The sequence below is a fragment of the Triticum urartu genome, chromosome 5 (assembly GCF_003073215.2).
Source record: "Triticum urartu cultivar G1812 chromosome 5, Tu2.1, whole genome shotgun sequence".
In the NCBI taxonomy this organism is placed as follows: Eukaryota; Viridiplantae; Streptophyta; class Magnoliopsida; order Poales; family Poaceae; genus Triticum; species Triticum urartu.
Window position 1 is genome coordinate 580,154,798 of NC_053026.1, and position 11,209 is coordinate 580,166,006.

An 11,209-nucleotide genomic window follows, 5' to 3' on the forward strand; every position below is an offset into this window, starting at 1 on the left:
CGGTCCGGTGTGGCGCGTGGGCGCGGGAGGCAGGGCGCGGGCGCGCGCGCTGCCTAGGACACGAGCGAGCGTAGTGAGCGCGGGCGCAGTCGTGCGGCGAAGCGGGACAGTGGGCGCGAGGCGGGCTGCGGAAGGAGGTGAGGCCAGGGTGGGTGCGCGAGCATGGGGCGGCCTGAGCGCGGGCTAGCGGGGCGCGGTCATCGCCGGCGAGGACGCCATGGGCTCGGGGTCAGAGAGGGGAGAGAGGGAGGAGGAGGGGGTTTCCTCACGGGGGTTGTAGGGTCAGGGGCAACGGGGGTGAGGAGGAGGGCGAAGATGACCGGGCGACAAGGAGGCAGTCCGGCGGGGGGGAGCGGTCCGACGAGGGGCGTTAATGGGGTCAGGGCACGGTTGCCTCGATCCAGATCCAACGGGGGAGTGGGGGTGTGTGGGGGCGAGGGGAGTGGGGAGTGGGGCGACTGGGGAGGGAGTTTAGGGTTCGGTCGTCCCATGGGTGATGTAGGCACCGGCTGGGCCGGCCTGTTTGGCACCGAGGCCATCTGGGCCATGGCCTAGCGAGGGGGGGGGGCGTTCTCTTTTTTTTGATCTTTTCCTTTTTCTTTATTTTCTTTTCTGCTTATTTATTTCTCCTATCATGTTTTCTTTTAGCCTTTAGTTTATTTTCAAATCTAAAAGGATAAAAGTAGTTTCTAATTTAGTGTATCTAAATATACTACTACCACATTAACTATGGACCCCAATAAAATAGTTTAGTATTTTGTTAATTGTAAAAGGCATGTAATTATATTTTTTGATACTGTCATAATTATTTTAGAGCCTTTAAACACTTCTTCAGAGTTTGGTTTTGCCACCACAATTACCTATGATTTATCCGGCACCTTTAGGACATTTTTGTTTTAGCGTTTCAGAACTTTCGTTGCTTGCTTGATTTTGAATTTGAATTTGAATCGTTTTCGAACTAACGCAAGGTTAGCAACAGTAATCAAGGTGACATGGCATCATTAGCAGAGGGTTACTGTAGCTTAATTATCCGGGCGTCACAATTTCTCCTCCACTACAAGAAATCTCGTCCCGAGATTTAAGAGGGGAGTGATGGGGAAGGAATTTGGTTACGAAATTCTAACGAGTCTTCTCGATCTTGGTTGCTCTTCTCGAAGCGGTCGATCCATTACGTTGATGTCTCCATTTCTCTGCTTCATGTCATCATGATGAAGTCATCCTTTTCTTTGGGAACTGCAACGTACTTACGAATAGGTAAGGGGCAGCTCGGCTACGACAGAATGCTTATGAGGGTAACAATCTGGGGTTGACCCATGAATGAGCATAAGATTATCTCTCGAGTTGAACATATAAAATACATCGAGAGTAAGGTACGAAGGTACAATAAGAGGTTCCAAGCGGATAGATAGCTGCTCGAAGTCTGAACCAGAGTGAGAAAGGGGTTCAGAGCAGCGAGAGTAAGTATTGCGTCTGATACCAGAATAGAGCACTAGGAAGGTGGCCCGTGAATTAAATACGAAGCTAAGCGTGGGGAATAACCATTAGTAACAGGGTTGTAGAGGAGAGTTAAGTTTCGATCCTTTGGAACTGTGGGTTATGGGCCCACCTTGTGGTTAAAAGTAGGAAGGGCGTTGACATCTTGCATGGTCATGATAGCAAGACAAGTCAGAGGGTAGCTGAGGGAGTCCTGGATTAGGGGGTGTCCGGATAGCCGGACTCCTGGACTATGAAGATACAAGATTGAAGACTTCGTCCCGTGTCTAGAAGGGACTTTTCCTTGGCGTGGAAGGCAAGCTTGGCGATACGGATATATAGATCTCCTACCATTGTAACCGACTCTGTGTAACCCTAGCCCTCTCCGGTGTCTATATAAACCGGAGGGTTTTAGTCTGTAGGACGAACAACAATCATACCATAGGCTAGCTTCTAGGGTTTAGCCTCCTTGATCTCATGGTAGATCTACTCTTGTACTACCCATATCATCAATATTAATCAAGCAGGAGTAGGGTTTTACCTCCATCGAGAGGGCCCGAACCTGGGTAAAAACATCGTGTCCCTTGTCTCCGGTTACCATCCGCCTAGACGCACAGTTCGGGACCCCCTACCCGAGATCCGCCGGTTTTGACACCGACATTGGTGCTTTCATTGAGAGTTCCTCTGTGTCGTCACTTTTAGGCCCGATGGCTCCTCCGATCATCAACAACGATGCTGTCCAGGGTGAGACTTTTCTCCCCGGACAGATCTTCGTCTTTGGCAGCTTCGCACTGCGGGCCAATTCGCTTGGCCATCTGGAGCAGATCGAAAGCTACGCCCCTGGCCATTGGGTCAGATTTGGAAGTTTAAACTACACGGCTGACATCCACGGGGACTTGATCTTCGACGGATTCGAGCCACAGCCGAGCGCGCCGCGCTTTCACGATGGGCATGATCTAGCTCTGCCACCGAACAGTGCCCTGGAGGCCGCACCCGCATCGGCTCCAACCCTTAATTCGGAGCCAACTGTGCCGATCGAGGATGGGTGGTTGGACACCGCCTCGGGGGCTGTAATCTCTATGGTGATCGAGCCGAACACCAGCCCTGTCCTCTGCGAAGCTCGTGACTCCAAGGAGCCGGACTCCTTTCCGGACTCCGAGCCCTCCGCGCCCCTGCCGATCGAATCCGATTGGGCGCCGATCATGGAGTTCACTGCCGCGGACATCTTTCAGCACTCGCCCTTCGGCGATATTCTGAAATCACTAAAGTCTCTCTCTTTATCAGGAGAGCCCTGGCCGGACTACGGTCAGCAAGGTTGGGATACAGACGATGAAGAAATTCAAAGCCCACCCACCACCCACTTTGTAGCCACTGTCGATGATTTAACATGCTCGACTTCGACTCCGAAGACATCGACGGTATGGACGCCGATGCAGGAGACGATCAAGAACCAGCGCCTATAGGGCACTGGAAAGCCACCTCGTCGTATGACATATACATGGTGGACACCCCAAAAGAAGGAGATGGCGATGGAACAGTGGAGGATGACCCCTCCAAGAAACAGCCTAAGCGTTGGCGTCAACGGCGCCGCTCTAAATCCCGCCAAAACAAAAATGGTGATTCTGGCACGGGAGATAATAACACTCCGGACAGTGCCGAAGAAAACCCCCTCCAGCAAGATTCAGCACAGGAGGATGGAGAAGCCAGCCCTCATGAGAGAGCGGCAGACAAAGAGGTCAAGGACGATAATTATATGCCTCCCTCCGAAGACGAGGCAAGCCTCGACGATGACGAATTCGTCATGCCGGAGGTTCCTGTCGAACAAGAGCGTTTCAAACGCGGGCTTATGGCCATGGCAAGCAGCCTCAAGAAAAAACAGCAACAGCTTAGAGCTGATCAAGATTTGCTGGCCGACAGATGGACTGAAGTCCTTGCGGCCGAAGAGTATGAACTCGAACGCCCCTCCAAGAGCTACCCAAAGCGCAGGTTGCTACCCCGATTAGAGGAGGAAGCACCTAAACCTACATCACCAGCACATGATACGACCGACCGGCCACCTCGTGGCCGCGACAAAGAGGCCTCTCGGCCCTCCACTCAAGCCGCACCCCGGCGCCGCTCAAAAAATACCAAGGCACGGGAAAATGCGCCAGACCTGCGAGATATATTGGAGGACAAGGCAAGGCAAACAAGATCGATCTACGGATCGTGTGGGTGCCCCACGGTATGAGACGGTAATCGTCACTCCGGATATAGTAAATCCGGCCGGGCCGAACACAATAGACAAAGCTCATTTGAGCTACGTCGTGACATAGCCCAGTACAGAGGCGCCGCACACCCACTATGCTTCACAGATGAAGTAATGGATCATCAAATCCCCGAGGGTTTTAAACCCGTAAACATTGAGTCATACGATGGCACAACAGATCCTGCGGTATGGATCGAGGATTATCTCCTTCATATCCACATGGCCCGTGGCGATGATCTACACGCCATCAAATACCTCCCACTCAAGCTTAAAGGACCAGCTTGGCATTGGCTTAACGGCTTGCCAGCAGAATCAATTGGTTGTTGGGAGGACCTGGAAGCCGCATTCCTCGACAATTTCCAGGGCACTTATGTGCGACCACCAGACGCCGATGACCTAAGCCACATAATTCAGCAGCCAGAGGAGTCGGCCAGGCAATTCTGGACACGGTTCCTAACAAAGAAAAATCAAATCGTCGACTGTCCGGACGCAGAGGCCCTAGCGGCCTTCAAGCATAATATCCGTGACGAGTGGCTCGCCCGGCACCTTGGACAGGAAAAGCCGAAATCTATGGCAGCCCTCACGACACTCATGACCCGCTTTTGTGCAGGAGAAGACAGCTGGCTTGCTCGTAGCAACAACATGACCAAGAACCCTGGTAATTCCGATACCAAGGACAGCAGTGGCAGGTCGCGTCGCAACAAGCAAAAGCGCCGCATTAACAACAACAACACTGAGGATACAACAGTTAATGCCGGATTCAGAGGCTCAAAATCCGGTCAGCGGAAAAAGCCATTCAAAAGAAATACTCCGGGCCCGTCCAGTTTGGACCGAATACTCGACCGCTTGTGCCAGATACATGGCACCCCCGAAAAGCCAGCCAATCACACCAACAGGGATTGTTGGGTGTTCAAGCAGGCAGGCAAGTTAAATGCCGAAAATAGAGACAAGGGGCTGCATAGCGATGACGAGGAGGAGCCCCGGCCGCCGAACAACAGTGGACAGAAGGGATTCCCCCCACAGGTGCGGACGGTGAACATGATATACGCAACCCACATCCCCAAGAGGGAGTGGAAGCGTGCGTTAAGGGACGTATACGCGATGGAGCTAGTTGCCCCAAAGTTCAACCCATGGTCCTCCTACCCGATCACTTTTGATCGAAGGGACCACCCCACTAGCATCCGTCACGGCGGATTCGCCGCATTGGTTTTAGACCCAATTATTGACGGATTTCACCTCACTAGAGTCCTTATGGACGGCGACAGCAGCCTGAACCTGCTTTACCAGGATACAGTACGGAAAATGGGCATCGATCCTTCGAGGATTAAACCCACTAAAACGACCTTTAAAGGCGTCATACCAGGTGTAGAGGCCAACTGTACAGGCTCAGTTACACTTTAAGTGGTCTTCGGATAATTTCCGAAGCGAGGAGTTAATCTTCGACATAGTCCCGTTTCGCAGTGGCTATCACGCACTGCTCGGGCGAACTGCATTTGCCAAGTTCAATGCGGTACTGCACTACGCATACCTTAAGCTCAAGATGCCAGGCCCTCGAGGAGTCATTACGGTCAATGGAAACACCGAGCGCTCCCTCCGAACGGAGGAGCATACGGCGGCCCTCGCAGCGGAAGTACAAAGCAGCCTCTCAAGGCAATTGTCCAGTCCGGCCATTAAACGTCCGGACACCATCAAGCGCGCCCGGAGTAACCTAAAACAAGACCGCCTGGCACGTTCCGAGTAGGCGTAGTAGTGCGGCCCCAACCCCAGCCCTCGCGAAATTGTGAAACCAGTGCTTCGCGTACATAACTACGCTCTGGAAATACCATGGGCACAGGGGGAGGGGCACCATCACGGCACGCCCGAAACACGACTTAAACCGCACTAGGGGTAGTAAAAACGATTCGAATAAAGGCTTGGCCGTGGTGTGATGTCACGCTACGGAATACGTCAGCAGATTAGATTTGTGTAAACATTATTCTCTCTATGGCCATATGTGGAAGCTTATTTTGCAGAGCCGGACACTATCCTTTGTGTTCAAAATCTTCTATGAAGTACTTGGAGGAGGAACCCGCCTTGCAATGCCGAAGACGATCTGCGCGCCGGACTCGTCGTCATTGAAGCCTGGTTCAGGGGCTACTGAGGGAGTCCTGGATTAGGGGGTGTCCAAATAGCCGGACTATACCTTCAGCCGGACTCCTGGACTATGAAGATACAAGGTTGAAGACTTCGTCCCGTGTCCGGAAGGGACTTTTCCTTGGCGTGGAAGGCAAGCTTGGCGATACGGATATATAGATCTCCTACCATTGTAACCGACTCTGTGTAACCCTAGCCCTCTCCCGTGTCTATATAAACCGGAGGGTTTTAGTCCGCAGGACGAACAACAGTCATACCATAGGCTAGCTTCTAGGGTTTAGCCTCCTTGATCTCGTGGTAGATCTACTCTTGAACTACCCATATCATCAATATTAATCAAGCAGGAGTAGGGTTTTACCTCCATCGAGAGGGCCCGAACCTGGGTAAAAACATCGTGTCCCTTGTCTCCTGTTACCATCCGCCTAGACGCACAGTTCGGGACCCCCTACCCGAGATCCGCCGGTTTTGACACCGACAGTAGCCTATCAGTTATGTCGGCAACAATGTCGGTACCAAGGGCGAGGGACGAAGAGAACCATTTTCCTGCTCGTTGAATGAGGCGGACCAATAGGCAAAGTTCTCATCCATCGGTGGTTACCAGAATGCTATCGACAAATGTAACAGGGTCTTACCGACACGGTTGTACACCAAGGTGTTTACATAAGCAGAAGAATATTACTGCTTAGATCATATGGATCACAAGGAAGGCTAAACAAATCAATGGAAAGGAAAATGTGATTGTCGTGGTATTTCTCACGGGGGGCTTGCGAGTCGACAAATGCCACAAGGGCTTAGTGTGAGGGTAAGACTGCTGCTGATAGGACCGGGAGCGGGTATGCGAGTAGCACGCTCTAGTTTACCCAGCTTCGAAGCTCTCCGTAGAGATAATACTCCTACTGCTGCATGTCTGAGTGTATCTGATATATCTGGTACAGAGTCGCTCCTAGAGCTGTATCTGAGATCAGTGCCATAGGCATCTGGCTTTGTATATGCCTATATGAGGCATGCTAGTGGCCGGCCATGCTCATGGCCGTGAGCATATGCGCTCATGTGGATGGATGGATGGATAGCTAGCTTGCTTGCTAGCTTGCGTGTGTGCGTGAGAGTCCATCCCTGGATGAATGGATGTGTGCCCCTTTATATAGGAGAGGGTAGCTTAGGATGTAAGCTTGGTAGTGGGCATGGGTAAGGCATGGTGCATGTCATGCTTGTCCCCTGGGTCACTTCATAAATAGTGCCAGGGGACAAGTGACACTGTACATGATGTCGTCGCGGTACGGTTGTCTTGTCCGCGGTATGGCCGTCTCGTCGGTGTCTTGTTGGTGTTGGGTTGGGCTGCAGTCGGCAGCCGGCTGGTTGGCGTAGTCGGCAGCCGGCCGGGTAGAGCAGTCGGACGGGGAGCCGGCAGGAGCAGCCGGGCAGTCGGACTGAGGGACTTTGCTAGCCCCGATGTCTTGAAATATCGTCTTGCCATCCTCGGGGTACCCGTGGTCGATTACCCCGACAGTAGCCCCCAAGCCTCCGGGCAACTTGGCAAAGTTGGGCGGAGGTTTTTTGGCGAGTGTTCATGGAAATTGTCAAGAAAAAAGACAAAGTTAGTCCATGCAGATATATCAAATGTTTGCTTTTAGCATTGCAAGTTTTATGTGGAGGGTGCCGACTCGGTTTCGTCCGAGCCCCCTTAATCTTTTTCGTGTTCCCTCCGCTTTTTGGCTTGTGCTCTTGCTTGCCGGACAGCCGCTCTGCGGTCTGTGGCTAAGAGTGGGCCGCGAAGTGGAGTGTACAGTACTCAGAGTCTAGGAGCAGATTCAACCGAGTAGATACTTGTAAAGGAAAACGGCCGGGTCGCCCGAACCGTTTTTCTTCCCGGACGTTTTTCGCGTGGGTGGCCTCCAGCATTCACCCTTGCTAGCCGGACAGCCGCTCTGCGGTCTGTGACTAAGAGTGAGCCTTTGGTACTGCGCATGCTACTAAGCCGTCTGCGGGAACAAACGCCTCAGGCCAAGCGGCCAGCCCCCGGGCCAACTCTGGCTGGCACCGGGGCGAACAGTGATGCAACTGTAATGAAATGCGGAGATAGTTCCCCGAGGATCGCTCGGGATTATCCGTGCTTGCGTAGTGCAAAAATATGCGGGTGAAGAGCTCACATTGATTTTTGTGTAGTCGCGGTCGTCAAAGACAGCCGGCGCGGCTCGGCGCTCGCGGAGCGCGTCGGCGCACCCGCTGGGTGTAGCCCTCGAGCCCCCGGGTGCTCGAAGGGGTCCCGGCCGGTCAGGCTCGACCGGCCAGGCGGCGAGGCATCTTGCAGCGCCCTTTTTCTTCTTTTCCTCTTCTGCCACCTGCTGGCAGCCGGACATAACTCTTCTCTTGTCTGCAATCTTTGCGGGGGCGCGCCAGCGCACCCGCTGGGTGTAGCCCCCGAGATTCGGGCCGACTGTTGAGCAGTCGGGCCGGATCTCCCAGTAACTACTTTGTCTTCTTCTTCACGGGGGCGCGTCAGCGCACCCGCTGGGTGTAGCCCCCGAGATTCGGGCCGACTGCTGAGCAGTCGGGTCGGATCTTCCGGCAGCTACTTTGTCTTCATCTTCGCGGGAGCGCGTCAGCGCACCCGCTGGGTGTAGCCCCCGAGATTCGGGCCGACTGCTGAGCAGTCGGGCCGGATCTCCCGGCAACTACTTTGTCTTCTTCTTCGCGGGGGCGCGTCAGCGCACCCGCTGGGTGTAGCCCCCGAGATTCGGGCCGACTGCTGAGCAGTCAGGCCGGATCTCCCGGCGACTACTTTGTCTTCTCTCTCGCGGGGGCGCGTCAGCGCACCCGCTGGGTGTAGCCCCCGAGATTCGGGCGCTCAAGGAGGTCTTGACGGCTGGGCCAGCTTGGCGCAGCCGGCGTCGAGGCAGACGAGCAAATGGGTCGGCGCTCCTGCCGGCCACACATTGACGCGGGCAGGTAGGCCGGGTCACGTCAAGCCGTCCGAGTGTCGAAGTAGGCGGACGGACGAACAGATGTTTTTTTTCTTCTCTTCGGACGGCTGCAGCCGGACGAAGACTTTTTATCATCAGCCGGCTGTGGACAGCCGGACGTGCACACATTTTTTTAGTCAGCTGGCTAGGCATCCGACCTCTTCTCAGCCGGATTGGGTACTCGGCCTTTTTTTTGCAGTCAGCCGACTGGGCACCCGGCCACTTCTTTTCTCTTTGCATCAGCCGGCGCACTGTGCGGAACCAGCCGACCTCTCTCTTTTTTTTACACATCCGGCCTGACCAGCCGGGTTCTTTTTATTTTTCCAGCCAGCATATCTTACTTTTCTTTCTGTCACAGCGCGGGGCAGCCGGCCTGGGAGGGCTAAGACCGGAGCCGCGAGGAACGGCAAGCCAGCGGCCGACCATGGGCGGCCTGGGAGCACGGGCGGGGCCAGAGGTAGGCGCCGGCCGGACGCCGCAGCCCGGGCGCGCGCGGAGCCGGCAAGTGTCCGGGTCGCCGGGTTGGCGGGAGGAGCCGGCAAGCGGCCGGGTCGCCGGGGAAGCCGGCGCGGACGAAGTCGGCAGGCCGGGTTACGGGGAAGCCGGCAGGTCAGGTTGCAGGGAATCCGGCACGGGCGAAGCCGACACGTCGGGTTGCGGGGAATCCGGCGCGGGCGTGCAGCTGTAGGCGCAGTTTGGGCAAATGAAGCCGGCCGTGGGGCAGGGCCGGGTGTCGTAGGCGGAGGTGCCGCGGGACGACGCAGGGACGCGGGGGAGCGGGCGCGCAGCAGGTGGAGCCGACGCGCGTGGGACGAAGCAGAGTAGGTGACGCAGAGGGTGGACTGCAGGGCGCTGGGCCGGAGCGGGCGGAGCCACGCGCGTGCATGGAGGATGGAGCAGCGCGACGCGGCCGCTGACGACGGGGCAAGCTGCGGCCGAGCTACGGTGGAGGGGGGGCCCGGCGCTGCTGGCCGCGGGCTCGGCCGAGGAGGCGCGGGCGGAGGAGGCAGTGAGCGCGGCGCCAGGCTCGCTAGGAAGAGCTGGACGGATGGGGCTCGTCCACGATGGCCGGAGCAGCGCAGGAGGGAGCTCGGACGCCCGGGCATGGATGGAGACGAGCAGCGAGATGGGGCGGCAGGAGGATAAGAACGCCATGGACTGCAGCAGCACGATGAGGCGGAGAGCGAGAAGGGCGCTCAGGGCCATGGCGTTGAGGCAGCCACGACCATGGTGGTGGAGCAACGCTTGGTGGAGCAGCGTATGGGCAGCCGGGGGAAAAGCAGCCCAGAGACGAGCGAGGGAGGCCGAACGCGGGCGGAGCCACGCGCTGGGGTGGAGCTGTGCCACGAGGCCGAGGGCGGCCGCGAAGACTCGGTAGGGCGGAGTGCAGCGGCCGGACATGCACAAGAGCGGGCAGCATGGAAGCGGTAGCAGCGGGCGGAGGCCGGCACGAGGCGGCACGAGGGAGCAGAGGTCAGCACGGGGATGGCCGGCCCTGAGGCCGGATGCAGGTGCGCGCAGGGACCGGAGCCGGCCTTGGCCAGCCGGCACGCGGGCAGAAGTCGGTGTAGAGCCAGTAGGTTGCCGGGCGGCACGGCCAGCAGGCGGCGCGGGAGGGAGCCCGGCGTGGGCGCAGTCGGCCGGGCCATGCTGGGGCTGTAGCCGGCGTAGATGTGCGCGCGTGAGGCGCAGTCGGAGGCGAGGCGAGGCGAGGCGGAGGCCGGGGTCGAGTGGTGCAGGAGGCGGTCGCGAGCACGACCAGGTGGAGGAGGAGGCCGGAGCCGGCCGGGCCCGGCGCAGCCGGCGCGGGAGCAGGCGGGCACGCGGGTGCGGAGCAGGGGAGCCACGCCGCGGACGGAGGCGGGCGAGCAGGCGAGGTCGGCTGAGCCGCAGTCGGCCGGGGTAGCGGTAGTCGGCCACAGCGGCGAGGCGGAAAGGGGGTCCCGCGCGAGGCGACGCGCGGGGAAGCCGGCGCGGGGAGGAACCGGCGCAGGGCGGGCCAGCGTCGGGGATCCGGCCCAAGCGCCGGGAGCGGGACGAGGCCGGGCAGACGCACGGGCACCCGGCCAAGCAGCCGGCACGGTCGGCGCAGGCGCGAGCGAGGTGGGACGACCACGGGGGAGAGTCGTGGCGAAGGCAACGCGCCGAGACGCGCGGACTCGGCAGGAGCGGGGCGAGGCGCGCAGGAGAGGAGCAGTGAGCGGGATCTGCAAGGAGCCCGCTGGCGCGTGAGCTTGAGGCGGCGCAGGGGTGGCCACAGGCGGAGCCACGCGCGGGAGAGGGAGTGCGCACGTTGAGCGGGCGTGGACGCGAGTGCTGTGGCTCGGATGGCCCGAACGCGTGGCCGTAGCGGCCATGTGGGAGCGGCGAGCGGAAGAGGACACCCGCGAGACTGCCC